The sequence below is a fragment of the Lissotriton helveticus genome, chromosome 9 (assembly GCF_964261635.1).
Source record: "Lissotriton helveticus chromosome 9, aLisHel1.1, whole genome shotgun sequence".
Lineage (NCBI taxonomy): Eukaryota > Metazoa > Chordata > Amphibia > Caudata > Salamandridae > Lissotriton > Lissotriton helveticus.
Window position 1 is genome coordinate 438,464,939 of NC_136070.1, and position 14,298 is coordinate 438,479,236.

The window sequence follows — 14,298 nt, forward strand, 5'->3', positions numbered from 1 at the left end:
TTAAGCATGCAATTGTGTGAACAGTGTGCTTGTGTTAACAGATTTTAAAATGTTTGTTTTCGCTGTGAAAGGTAAGTGCTGTACTTAATGTTAAAAACATTTGCATTTGATTACCATGACATATTTAAAGTATTGCTTCTGTATTCCTCATTCATCTTGGTGAAAAATCATTCTTTATAAAAAATAGTTTTATTGCCATTTTTAGACAAACGGCTCAAACTGTGCATGTTGGTAGTAATACACTTATCAGGTGCATGTGTTCTTTAAAGCAACATACAGGAATACACCTTCAGTGTTTCACCTATTACTTGCTAAATCCTGAAGTCCCAGGACAGCTACTCGGTCAGTTAAATCACTGAACTTGAAATGCTGAAATGATCCACCACGGGTCATAGATATTAGTGTATTTGCACTGGCAGCTCCTCACAAGATATATAGGTGCCACAAGGAGAGAATATTTGTCCAATTCCTTAGCCTCCCCCACCCCCCATAAATCTAGGTACTTCCCCAGGTCTCCAGTACTTGACATTGTTTCTTTTGGCTAAGCTTAAATTGCTGCAGATGGGCTGCAGCCAGGTTCCCCATGAAAAAGCAAGATCCTTCACCAGACCCAAGAGCACAGTTTTAGAGTTAATATTCCAACCCACCATCGCAGACAGAACCGTAGCAATATTCCCTGAGAAACAGTGGGTCACATAACAGCTTCAAACTGTATTTAACAACGAAAATCACCAGCATATGCATGGCACTGAAGGCTCTCTCCTCCTTCCCCCTTCCACACACGCTTTGGAGTGAAATAAATCTTGTGGAGATGGTTGTATTGCTGCGGGGGAAGCCTAGCCCATATTGCCACCTCCTTTTGGGTCATTCTTGCCTCGGTTTGTTCCTTGGCTATTAAGAGCCACACCATCATTTTTACTGTGCTCCCTTTGGCTACAGAATCGATCTAGTGCATGAATTATGTTCTAAACCCACTCATCTCAAGTATGTAAGTCACACGCATCCTCCTTGAGTGGGCTAAAGTTAGGAAAGCCAGTTCAACAAGTCCTTAGGACTTGTCTCAGCTATGGATGTTTATAGCATTGTTTGCGGAGGTCTACTTTCATTTCAAAGTCAGCGAAGGATCTAATGTGGTCACCTACTCTGACTTTGCCTATTCTGGCTAACTGACCAGATCCCACATACAGTAGTTCAACAATGCCAACACTTGACTCGTCCACTTTGCATGCCAGTGGTGGGGTTCACAAGTCAACCTGCCCTCTCAACCAACTTAAGTGCCTTACGCCTGCAGCCAGTCACCCCGTTAGTGGCAGGTGGAAATTTCTGAAATACCCAACCACCTTAGATAGTTTCCTACCCTTTAGAATGTCCACTACCCTCTAGCACCAGACTGGATCTGGAGCTTTTTCAGCAAGTGTTACTGCACATCTGTAAGTGTTGCCATTCGATTCCATGGCTGTTTTGTATTGCCTCTGGGAGTGATAGCATGGTGCCATATACAGCTACTAGTTCTGCGCACTGATATCCGTTCCTTTCTTTCTGCCCCATTCGAAGTGGATCAGGAGCTCTGCTGTCTAACTTTAAAAAAATGTCCTAACTTATTCAAAATGTTTTTCAACAGTGTGCAAGCACGATGTCTTCCCTGAATGCCACAGGTTTGATTGTGTGCCACAACTGCAGGAAACTGATGTCTGTTAGGAATTCACACGACATCTAGGATGCATGCATGACTCAAAGTCCTGCCTCTAATGCGCCTTAATACACCCGAAGGCCACCAGAGCATGACACAAAAGCTTGAATGTCACCGAGCACAAGAAGTGAAAGGCTTCAAGCTCTGGACCCCCCTTGTGGTTCAAGTCCCAGTCCTCCTCCAAGTCCCATCCTCTGGTAAATTAAAAAGACAAGTTTTGTCATAAGCATAAGAAGTCCAAACGGGAGTCCTCTCTCTACATCACTCTTGTTCCGGGGAAAAGTCACACAGTCCACACTTGAAGGATATAACTCTACCTCCATCACCTAACTCTTAGCCTATCCAAATGCTGGTCCCAATGTGCCACAATAGAGTTTCCGGGCTGCTGTCAACATTGCACTAGGTTGAAGCCTTCAAAGAGGCCATGTTGCTCCTTTTCTAGAAGGTGCAGGCCCCTCGAGTGTCTTTGGGCCCCATGGATCTGCAGGAGTCCTATGACACACTTTCACGGGCGGAGCCTGCCCCAGCACCAAGCAAGCCCTTTGGCCCCAGCTAGTGCCAACCCATACTACCACACCTGTGCTGATCACATTGGTTCCGACTACTCTGACATCAGCTTTGGTTCCGGAGGCACTTGAGCCAGAGGCACTGCTCCAGGCCCAACTGCTGACGCCCATTTCAGATCTGGAGCCAACTTAGTAGATGCTCTGACACGGTTTCATCATGAAATAACTAAGATGCAGCCTCTGGCCTGAGAGGACTCACAAGCAGTGCCACTACCTTGAAGCCAGTACTACCAGAGTTGTGAGACTTGTTGATTGAGACGTAGTCCAGGACCTTCAGACAGTCCCTCATGACGATGGGGAGGCGAATAATCTACTCCCTATGTTCATTACTCTGATGTAGGTATAAATTTAGACTTGAAAGTTTGTAGTGTCTTGCATACTTATCCTGGGATAGAGTTGGACTCACCTGTGGGCCCCCTTCAGTGGAGAGTGCCTCATTTGCAGTAATGGTCAGCAGAGCCACAGAAATGTTGGACCTTCAGGTGCCAATGGTGCAAAGTAAGGCTAATGAGCTGAGCTCTTGCAGTCTAGGCATACAACGTTAGTGCCCTTGCAGACCTTTAATGAGGCTCTACCAGAATCTTTGACTCCTGCCTGCCTTGTCTGAGCTGTGCGTGGTTCTCTCGGTAGGTTTCTCTGTAGGTAGGTCTCATACTCATGCTGGGGGGTCTCTGCCTTGCTGACTTAGTACACAACTTCTGGGAGCAAAGTGGTTCAGGCTTCCACCAGCAAGGTCAACCCTAATATGTTCCCAACTGCCCCACCAGCCAGAGAAACAAAGTGTATTGATGCCTTTGTAAATACTGTTTTCTCATCTGCCAGTTTGGCATTAAGGTCTCTGAATGTTGTCTGCCTTTTGCTAGGACGCTGTGCACACATGCCTTCTTGGTGGCCAGTGAGGTTTCACCCACCATTGCCAAGGAATTCAGAAATATTTTCTCACAAACTATCTGTGATGAACAGGACACAGCCAAGTACTAAATGAGCTGCTCTAGAGACAATGCTTTGAGAGGGTTGTTCAATTGGCACCAGTGTGGTGTGCACCACAGGAGTTTCTGGGAAAGTGCAGGGGTTCCTGATGGATATGCCATTTGCCTTTATAGAGAAAAGGCTAATTCAGACATGTTAAAGCCTGTCCTTTTGGCTTGCTATCTCCATCTCACTAATTTCACCAACAGTACAGAAAGTTGGAAGGATACTCTTGGGGCCTTGCTTATTGCCAAAATCACCCTTCGCAAGCTTATTCAAAAGCCTGTAAAGCCCTTCTATCGTGCCAGATAACATGTTGGCAGCAGAGACCATGGCCACCAGCAAGGTCAGAAATCTTGTTCATACTAATTGCCTACCACAACTGTAGACTCCCTCTTTCATAGTCATGGGCAGCATACAGTTTTAGCTGTCCTAGTGATGAACAATTACCTCTGACCAATGGATGCTGCAGGGTGTTCATCTTGGTTAAGCCCTCCCCTTTGTTTCTAACCCCCCCCCCTTTTTTCTAACTACCCCCGATCCCCCCCCCTGTCCCCACTGCTGTCAGTCTTCTTTTTGTTCAGACTTTGTCACACCATGCTTCCCTCCATATCCAGGAAGACCAAAGGGGTCATATCATGTGTTCAGAAGCAGAGAAAATAAGGTAGTGTTAAATCCATATACATTTTGGTGCCCAGAAAATATGGAGGCTGATTTTAGACCTTCTGTTCTTGTACATCTTATTTCAAGAACACCAGTTCAAGATGTTGACTCTCCCCCAGGTCCTATTGGCCCTGGGTCCAGGAGACTAGATGGTGTCCTCAGACTTGTATGGTGTGTGCCTGTCCTGCAGTCCCTCGGATTTTGCCTTGGGTACGTGGTGGCATTAGAACATTTTGTTTACCGGCCTACCCTTCAGCCTCAAAGCAAACCCTGGGTGTTTACATAGTTGAGATGGTGGTGGTCATTGCCCATCCTCGCTGGGTGGGGGATAAACATATTCTCTTACCTCAACAACTGGCTGTTGAACTTGAGCTCGCCACAATCGTTGGGGTCAACGGTCTCCCTGCTGTTTTCCCCGAAGTTCTTGATCAAGGAACCGAAATCCCATCATCAATCACGCAGATTTCCCTTGTTAGGGGTCGTCCTGGACACAGTGGCATTTCACCACCTCATTGATCAGGTTATTATCCTGATGTTTTTGGGCTCTCCTATGTTGCAGACTGCTTACTATACGTGTATATGTTTGTTGGCACATGTTGGCTCTACAGTAGAACCTCCGTTTGCAGTGCGATCAGCACTGATGTTGCCTCTCAAACAATATTTGTATTAGAGAATAGAGCCTGGGACCTTCACTGGTAGCTGACAAAAGCCAACTTGGCCTGTGGCAGGGCATATTCTCTACCTCACGCAGAGCTCACAGTAGTGACAGATGCATCTATTCTGAGGTGTGGTGGTAACCATGATGAGATGGAAATTGAGGGGGCTTTGGGCTCCAGTAGGGCAGAGGCACATTTTATTATTTTGGCACTACTTTTGTCCCTGAAGTCTTAACTCGCGTCCAACATTGGAAAGCCGGAAAAGGTCCTGACAGACACCACAGCCACCACGAGGTACTACAGCAAGCAGAGATAGTGGTGTGATTCCATGCTAGGGGACACTGGCAGTTCCTCTACCTTAGAGGGAATATGTTTGATGGCCAATAATTTGGCAGGCTTGTTAAGTTCCAATACAAAAAACAATTGGTCCTGTCGGGTAATACAATAGCTGTGGCATGTCTATGTTATTGTTAAGAAAAACTATTGGTTATTCAACAAATGTAAATTTTTCAAGAGAGAAAAGAAATTGAAAATAAGCAATGGGAACACATCAGAATATGTTTTCAAAAACAAAGTCTTTTTTACTTTTCGTATTTTCAAAGAAAGTCTGTCACAGATACAACTCAATTGAAGATGAAGGGTTTGTGACAATAGTGAAGATAAGTGACATGTGGTGAATAGTGAAATGGTGGTGCATTATATACAAAACGTACATGAGTGACATGGATATATTGGATTCAAAGCAGTTTCTTCTACATATGTAGTGTCTCCTGTTTTGTACATGAATGCTAGACACAATGGCAACTCAGTTTTGGGGTCAAGGAGGCCGTCTCATATGCCATGATGGCTACCTTGTTGGAATGATGTTCTTGTTCTTCCTTTAGTCTGCCAATGGCCATGCAACCTAGGTGTGCACATGTGAGCCAGACTCGCTCAACCAAGCACCCTACTCAAGTAAGTCTTATTGTTGATGCTTTGACCAGCAATGTGTATCCTAATGTCTTTCCTGCCAGTCCCTCAGATTGGGAATCTAAAAGAATTGATGCTTTTGGCTAGAAAAAGTTTTCTTCTGCCAGTCTGGCACTTAAGTCCCTAAATGTAGCATGTCTGTTGGGCAAACATACACATGCACTATAGGACGTCGCCAGCCAGATCTTACTGGTGGCAAACCGGTGTGGGCCAGGATTTAGCCCTTCCTCCTAGGTTGGCATTTCATCATGTTAGACAGAATAGTCTTTTAGATTGTTTAAAAGGTCTATGACTTACCCTTGTTCTCCTCCTCACTCAATATTCCACATGAACAAAAATGAATTACGGTGGACCATCTATTGATCTTCCATCCTTTCCGAAAGAGGATGCTCGCCTCTGGTCTTTTGGGGCATGAATGCCTTCCTGCAGAAGGTTAAATTCAAAATGCTCACATTGGTGCATATACCATGTGCTCTGTACCTGGAACAGTGGATGGTTGTCCTTTGACCTGCAGGACGTATGTTTTCTTATACCCATCCTGTACTCCCACAGGCGTTAGCTGAGATTTGAGGTGTGCCAGAAACAATTCAAATTTCCCATGCTCCACTTCGGTCTCACCTCTGCCCTCAGTTGTTCACAAACATTGATGGTGTGATACCTGCCCATCTTCTTTTGGTCAGGACATCCGATAGAGCCATCTAGCTGCAGATTCCTTAACTTTTGAATTCACCCCAGGTGTCAGACTGGATCCGGACACTTTTCAGCAGCGCCTCTGCACGCCGGGTGACGGTGCCGCAATGAAAACATCTCCAGATGTGACTCAGCTGTGCCAAATAAGTCCCCTCCGACGCAGTCTCTTCACACACACTCACACACACATCAAGTAAGTAAGCACTTTATTGTATAGTTAATAAAAACCATTACAAAGTATAAATACGGCAATGTACTAAGTGTCTTTCAAGTTAAAAAGATAGGCATGTTCCAGGTTCAAGACTTTGCGAGAGTTCTTTTTTTTTCTCGAAATTGTCAATGAATTTGACTGCTTTGCAGATGAGTTGCGGATCTACGGAGCATAGGATTAGTAGGATCGCGGACCGGCAGGTGCGTGTTCCATATTCCTTAAATTTGGTTTTTAACCAGCTCCGACGTTCCCTGATCAGATCCGGGCAGATACAGATCAGATGGATAAGGTCTTGTCTTCCTGTGCCACATAGACCGTATCCATCACATTCTCGGGGCTTCCACTTTGGTGACTCAGCATTTGTTGGGAAGCTACCCAGAATAAATTGAGGTATTTCCGTTTGATAACTGGTGAAAACGCAAGGTCTAGGAAGGCTGCCTGTGCTGGTTTTTTGTATGATTGAATTGTCATCCAGGCATTTGACCGACGACTGAAAGTTAATTTATCGTCGAGCAGCTAATGCCTGTTGGCAGCTTTCTTTACCAGCTGTTTGAAGGAGAATACTGGAATCTTGGATTCCCAAAGTGCAGTCAAGTCGGTTAATTCTAATGACGATTTGAGATACTTGGCGTAGTGAGAGTTATGACTTTTACTAATTATTGTCCACAAGGCACGATGTAGCGCAATTTCTTGGTTCATCCTGACATCGTACCAAAGTTTTATGGTCTCGTACTTTTTCAGCAGCACTTGGGATTGCAAGCCAAATTCAAGTCTAACTTGTGCGGGTGATGCATTGCTAGGTAGCGCAAATACACGTTTGTAGATTTTTGTTTGAATTTTGGCCAGGAGTTGTACGCTCTTGCCATGATGTAGGACGCTCCCGTAAGCTATTGTTGGGAGTAGCTTTGCTTTCATTGTTGTTAGCAGGGGTGAGACCATGGGGCCTTTGAGTTCTGTCGCCAAGCTATTGAAAGCGTGCAATATGACCGTGCCCTTTTTAGGTTTTGCCTCGCCAAAAAGATGCGCTCTGCGCATCTTTTTCGCGCAGGCGAAAACCTGATGAGAATTGTAGTGTGCTTTGGGTCGGCCCTCCTCATTCATTGGCTGGCTCCGTAAATGGAGCCTTGCCATTGGACGAGGGGCCTGTCCGTCAATGCCGGACCAGACACGGGGGCGTTCCCGACATTCTTTGGCTTTTGCCGACGTCACGCGACGCCGGGAACGCCCCCGAGTCTGTTCCGGCATTGCCGGCACCTCCCTTGCTCCCCCTCCCGCTTGTTTCCTGGTGCCCGCCTTCGTGCTCCGGCCGGCCGTCGTCAGCGTCTCTCCTCCCCCTTTCCCGCCCCCTCCCGCTTGTTATTTCAGTTATTTGCTCAACAAAGAATATTTTGAACCTCTGTATTCTAACCACTGCTAAAATTGGTGCATAAACTATTATAACTTCGTCCGCCAGAAGAAATCGTTTCAGATTCCGAACTAATGCTACGTTTATTTTGCTGTGTATTTACTTATCACTAAGCGCAGGGGAGATTCACAAAATCAAACACTAGGCCGCATATATCCACACGTCGGACCTAATGTCCCGCCATGTTAGGTGTAGCTGGCCGATTCAACACCGTTTGGGCGTGGTTAGATGCTTTGACTCCATTCCCCGTTTCTTATATCCCTGGGTAACTTGCACCCACTCTAGATTTTCGCCTGCATATGGGGAACCTTATATTGAGAGTGCGCAGCAGCAAATATAAGACAGAGGCGAAGTCCGCTTTTCTCACGAATGACCACCAACGCAGCCTCTCCCATCTGGATTTTATGTCCGCTCCCCAGAACATAGAGCAGGTCACGTGAGAAGAAATGTCATAAACAAAGAAAAGGGGTGTCACGAGACAGCTCGTGCGCAGGCTCCCCTTGCAGATGTCAGGTTTAGTCCTTCTTTTCTGTCTCTGTTGACAGGTACCGTGGGTTGGCCTGGCTGTCCTAGGGCTGCGCATGCGCTGTTGCTCAGCTGTCACCGCTCCCGGTCTGCGCTGGTGTCGGGCGAGGTCGTCAAGTAGAGCCCGGTGCCTCGCCATGGCTGGCGCTCCCGGGGCCTCAGTTAACCCCTTCCTGAGCGACTCGGAAGAGGAAGATGAGACCGCGGCAGACCTCTTGTCCCCGTCAGGCGGCTCGGAGCCTGCTCTGTCACCAGCTGGACCCCCGGTACCGGCCCCTCCCACGGGCCCTGCAGCGGAGCCGCGCTCGGTGCCGCTGGATGTGCTGGCCGCTCAACTCCTACGGGAACAGCTGGTGCTGACGGCGCTGGAGCTGCACACTGAGCTGCTGGAGAGCGGCCGCGAGCTGCCGCGTCTGCGGGACTATTTCTCTAACCCGGGGCATTTTGAGAGGCAAAGCGGGTGCACTCCGCCCGGAGCCGGCCCCGGGGGCGCCCCAGTGCCAGCCGGGGGGCCCCGCGAGGCCTCGCACAGCGCAGGAGCAGCCGGCGGAGGCAGCCTGAGTAAGTGTTCCTAGTGCATGTGACATCTCTGTGATTAAGAGTGTCAGCGAGGAAGGGGGTGGAACCTGATCGTGAAATGCACAGATCACCAGTGTGCACCCTTGGCACGATTCTGTGTAAGGCATGGTAGTGATGGATGAGTGGGTTGGCCCATCCTTTTGGCTTCATTATTTGTTACCTATCCAAAGAATGATTTTCTGCATCCCCTGTGAGGGCTTGAGGTGCAATGACACCTTTTCCTTCTTCCGGACTTTCTCGCAGCCTGCCCTCTCGCAGCCTGCCCTCTCGCAGCCTGCCCTCTCGCAGCCTGCCCTCTCGCAGCCTGCCCCCTCCCAGCCTGCCCTCTCCCAGCCTGCCCTCTCCCAGCCTGCCCTCTCCCAGCCTGCCCTCTCCCAGCCTGCCCTCTCCCAGCCTGCCCTCTCCCAGCCTGCCCTCTCCCAGCCTGCCCTTTCCCAGCCTGTCCCCTCCCTGCCCTTTCCCAGCCTGTCCTCTTCCAGCCTGCCCTCTCCCAGCCTGTCCCTTCCATGACCTTTCCCAGCCTGTCCTCTCCCAGCTTGTCCACTTCCAGCCTGCCCTCTCCCAACCTGCCCTCTCCCAGCGTGTCCCCTCTCTGCCCTCTCCCAGCCTGCCCTCTCCCAGCCTGTCCCCTCCCTGCCCTCTCCCAGCCTGTCCTCTCCCTGCCTGTTGTCGTGTCCCGGCAGCAGCAGGCAGCAGGCAAGAGCGTGCACTGCGTCCCCGAAGTAACAGCCCTAAAGCAAGCAAGAAGTACGCCCCCTCCCACCAATCCCTGTTAGGTAGTGGAAACTGTCCAAACTGGGGTGCAGACAGCCCCTCTCACCTTTCAGCCTGGTACCACTGCACCAGCCGCACTACTTCCCTACTGACCATTCTCCACTTCAGCCCCGTCTAAATTACAATTCCTGCTTGTGACCCTTTTGCCTGCTTGTGCTCGTTTTCGTGACCCTGTTGCCTGCTTGTGCCTCCGTGTGCCCCTGTTGCCTGCTTGTGCCTCAGTTTTCGTGCCCCTGTCGCCTGCTTGTGCCTCAGTTTTCGTGCCCCTGTCGCCTGCTTGTGCCTCTGTGTGCCCCTGTCGCCTGCTTGTGCCTCTGTGTGCCCCTGTCGCCTACTTGTGCCTCTGTGTGCCCCTGTCGCCTGCTTGTGCCTCCGTGTGCCCCTGTTGCCTGCTTGTGCCTCCGTGTGCCCCTGTTGCCTGCTTGTGCCTCCGTGTGCCCCTGTTGCCTGCTTGTGCCTCCGTTTTCGTTTTCGTGCCCCTGTTGCCTGCTTGTGCCTCCGTGTGCCCCTGTTGCCTGCTTGTGCCTCCGTGTGCCCCTGTTGCCTGCTTGTGCTGTGTGGGTGTGTGTGGAAGGCTCTGTGTGGGTGTGTGGAGGGCTCTGTGTGGCTGTGTGTGTGGGGGGCTTTGTGTGGCTGTGTGTGTGGGGGGCTCTGTGTGGCTGTGTGTGTGGGGGGCTCTGTGTGGCTGTGTGTGTGGGGGGCTCTGTGTGGCTGTGTGTGTGGGGGGCTCTGTGTGGCTGTGTGTGCGGGGGGGCTCTGTGTGGGTGTGTGTGGGGGGGCTCTGTGTGTGTTTGTTTGTGTCATTTGCTAGAGATAAAGCTAGTGGCATTGTAAATGACAATGCCATTTATTTATGTTTAAAAAAAAATAAATAAAAATAATGTCAAGAGCAATGCCAATAGCTCTAACTTTAACAAAGGCAAAACCATTGCATTGTAAATGCTTGTTTTCCATGCTGTTGTAATGCGTGGTAAAGTTAAGACACTCTCTCACACACACACACACCACCCACACACCCCCCACACCCCCCCACACCCCCCCCCCCACTCACACCCCCCACACCCCCCCACACACACCCCACACACCCCCCCACACACACCCCACACACCCCCCACACACACCCCACACACACCCCACACACACCCCACACACACCCCACACACACCCCCACACACCCCCCCACACACACCCCCCACACACCCCCCCACACACCCCCCCACACACCCCCCCACACACCCCCCACACACCCCACACACCCCCACACACACCCCCACACACACCCCACACACCCACCCCACACACACACCCACCCCACACACCCACCCCACACACACCCCCCCCTACACACACCCCCACCCCCCACACACACCCCCACCCCCCCCCCCACCCCCCACACACCCCCCCACCCCCCACACACCCACCCACACCCAACACCACACACACACCCTACACACACGGTGTCTTTTTAATGTATCTATTTTTGTTTAAAAAAAAAATATTTTCGGTACTGCATTAATAGGTGCAATACCTTTTGCAATAATAATTTTTAGACTGATTTCTCAGTTCTGTTTAGCTATTATGTATACATACCTGTGTGCAAATGTGTAACACATATTTGGTCTTCGATATTAAAAAATAAAAAAACGAGGTGTAGATATATATTTTAATAACAATCTACACTGTTTACCGGTTACACCTCCATGCAAAATGCACTAACGATAAAATGTTATTTCACCCTTAACAAATTGTAAAAAACTACAATTCCCATCCAACTTCCTGTGAAGTTAACAGGAAGTGAGATCACATACAGGAAATGTCTGGTGAGTCCGCCCGATATAGGTGGGCCAAACACTTTGTAGTTACGACCGTGAACAAGCGACTTTTTGTTGCGAAACGCGTTGGTTTGTTTTTTGCTATGCTGGCTGTGATCACAAAGAAATTAAGAGGATTGCGATATAACTCCGTGAGTGCCGACTCGTTCTTCTCTTTCTTTTTCAAAGAGGATTTGTGCAATTAATACAAGCGGGGCTCTGCTTGGAGTCGTGCACCGATATTAGAGCGCCATTGGACTGGGCAACTGAGACGGATTTGTTGATATATATATATGTGTGTGTGTGTATATATACCTAGACAACATTCAAATCTGTTTGGAGTCTTTTAACATCTTTACAGTGCAGTACGTAATCTTGGAGTGGCCGTTTTGTTAAAACAAAGTTCTTTGGACCAGGGTGGTATTATTGTTCATCTTTCTTGGTGTATGGATTATATCTCCAGTTTTTGCGTCGATGTGCATTCACCTTGGTATAATGGGAATGAGTTTTGGTGTCCTTTTTGGATTTTATCAGGACAGTTCTTTTTCTATTTGTTCTGTGTCGTGAAGAATACAGATTGCATGGTTTTAGTCTTGTACTTGGCCCTTTGGTCGTTTTGTTAAAACAAAGTTCTTTATACCAGGGTAGTATTATTGTTCATCTTTCTAGGTGTATGGATTATGCCTCCAGTTTTTGGGATGTTCATTCACCTTGGTGTAATGGAAATGAGTCTTTGTTGGATTTCATCAAGGCGGCTCTTTCTCGATTTGTTTATTGTCATGAAGAATACGGATTGCATGACTTTTGTCTTGTACTTGGCCCTTTTGGTCAACAAGTTCTCTTTTCCCTTGGGAGATGGAGGATAATGTCTGATAACTGTCAGATGGTTGTTTAGAGGTTAACCCCTTTTCCCTCGAGGCCTGATTCTTTCGGGCCGGTCGGGTTTGTTAATATTTATGTTCTGTGACAGTGATCTCGGATTCTATTAAGAACCATGCTCTTGTTATGCTATTCCTATGTACATTTTGTCGGTTATTAGTTATGACCAGCTGGTTCTCTTTGAGAACTTTCATAGGATTAGTTTGCAGACCCTCCTCCAGGGGCTTTAGCTGTGGTATTTAATTCAAAAGTTAAGGTGTCTGTGGTTAGATGTCTCTATCAGATGTACAACTCACTCACCTTCGGTAACGTAATATCTGGTAGAGGCAGCATAGCCACAGATTCCTTAACGCCCTGCCCTTCCTCCACGCTCCGTGAAAAACCTGTGAGACCAGGGCTATACCCTGTTTCAATACTGGTTTATGCACCAGGAGTCTCTATCTCACATAATGGTGATTCAACAAACATCTTGTTGTTGCCTCATGAGTCTTGTCTAGGTATTATTATACCTTCCACTGTGTTTTCCTTTGCAAGGTTGGTTGTGCATTAGGGTGCAGGGTTACACGTAGCCTAGGCTTTGTTGGTTAATGTGGGGTTTTTACCTTAAACTCTTGGACTGGTATTAGCATTCCATTTCATGTTTATTTTAATAAGTGTTTCAAAGATTTCTATCCTATTTGGGCACACTGTTTCCACAGACAGTTTCTTCGGTGGCTCCTTGTTCTGGCGCGGAAGTTTTTTTACAGAAGAAACTGACGTCCTCGTGCCGGAGGGGACTTATATGGCAGCGCTTATATCACATCAGGAGACGTCATTGCGGAGCTGTACGGCACCGTCCCCTGGCATGTAGATTTGCTGCTGAAAAGTTTGCGGATGCAGTCTGACGCACTGGGAGAATTTAAAAGTTAAGGAATCTGCGGCAAGACTGTGTCTCTACCAGATATTACGTTACTGAAGGTAAGTAACTAGTACTTCTGTATTCCCGTACACCAATGACTGACAGTTGAAGGCAGGTTCACCGTAGTCATTCATGGGCCACCTCTTCACGACCGAAAACAGGCAGATAGGTCAAATTGTTGGGGTTCAGCATAAATGAATCCTGGTCCTGTCTGCTCACCTCATAGAGCCTATTATTAATTGGGGTGGTCCTAGATAGTGAGGTTCAAGTGCTTTGCTCCACCACAGTGAGGATTATGGGCTATAATCCTGCTATATCTGATAGAGACATATAGCCTCAGTTTCTTTACTTTAGAATCTTCCCCAGGCATGAGACTGGATCTGGAATTTTTTCCCCTCAGCAGATTTGCGCACTGGCAGAGGACATCGCGCGACTCCGTATTGACATTGTCAATGGAGTCCATATAATCCCCTCGCCATCATCAATTCCTTCTTTTCTGCACTTGCAGCTCGGATCCAGAGCGTTTTAGGGACTTTTTTTGGGCCCATCTCGATGAGCGAATAGTGTGCTTTTTCAAGCATTGTCGGCTGGGTTAAACCCTGCGGAACTTGTGATAGACAAATGTTGATCACGGATCCATATACTGTCTAATTGTGGTGCGTCTGAGAACATCACGACTCCGAGGACTGCTGCTCCTGCCAGCCTCTTCAACCAAAGGCATTGAAAGAGCCCTGTATCAAATTCCTGGCAGCTCGCTTTTCTGAATAACTGCGGCAACATTAATCCTCATCAAAGTCTAGGGACCGGTTGAGGAGTCCGTCTGGTGAGGAGTGTCCTCCATCGACGTCAAGGAAGGCTCCAAGAACCCAACAGTCAAACCGTAAGTCTGGCGCCGTCTCCCAACTGAGGGTTGAGGAGCTTTTACAGAAGTCTACCCTGTGCCTCCCTAAATATCCTAGAGCCAGGGTGACTCTAGCCCAAATGCAAAAGGTTTTTAGGCATCAGTCTCCATC

General features: G+C 48.3%; 1 protein-coding gene across 2 annotated transcripts in view; it reads left to right on the forward strand.

Annotated features, from left to right (window-relative positions):
* MARK3 (microtubule affinity regulating kinase 3) overlaps positions 1-14,298 on the forward strand; it is a 596,913-nt gene that overhangs the window by 507,473 nt on the left and 75,142 nt on the right. The window lies entirely within an intron of this gene.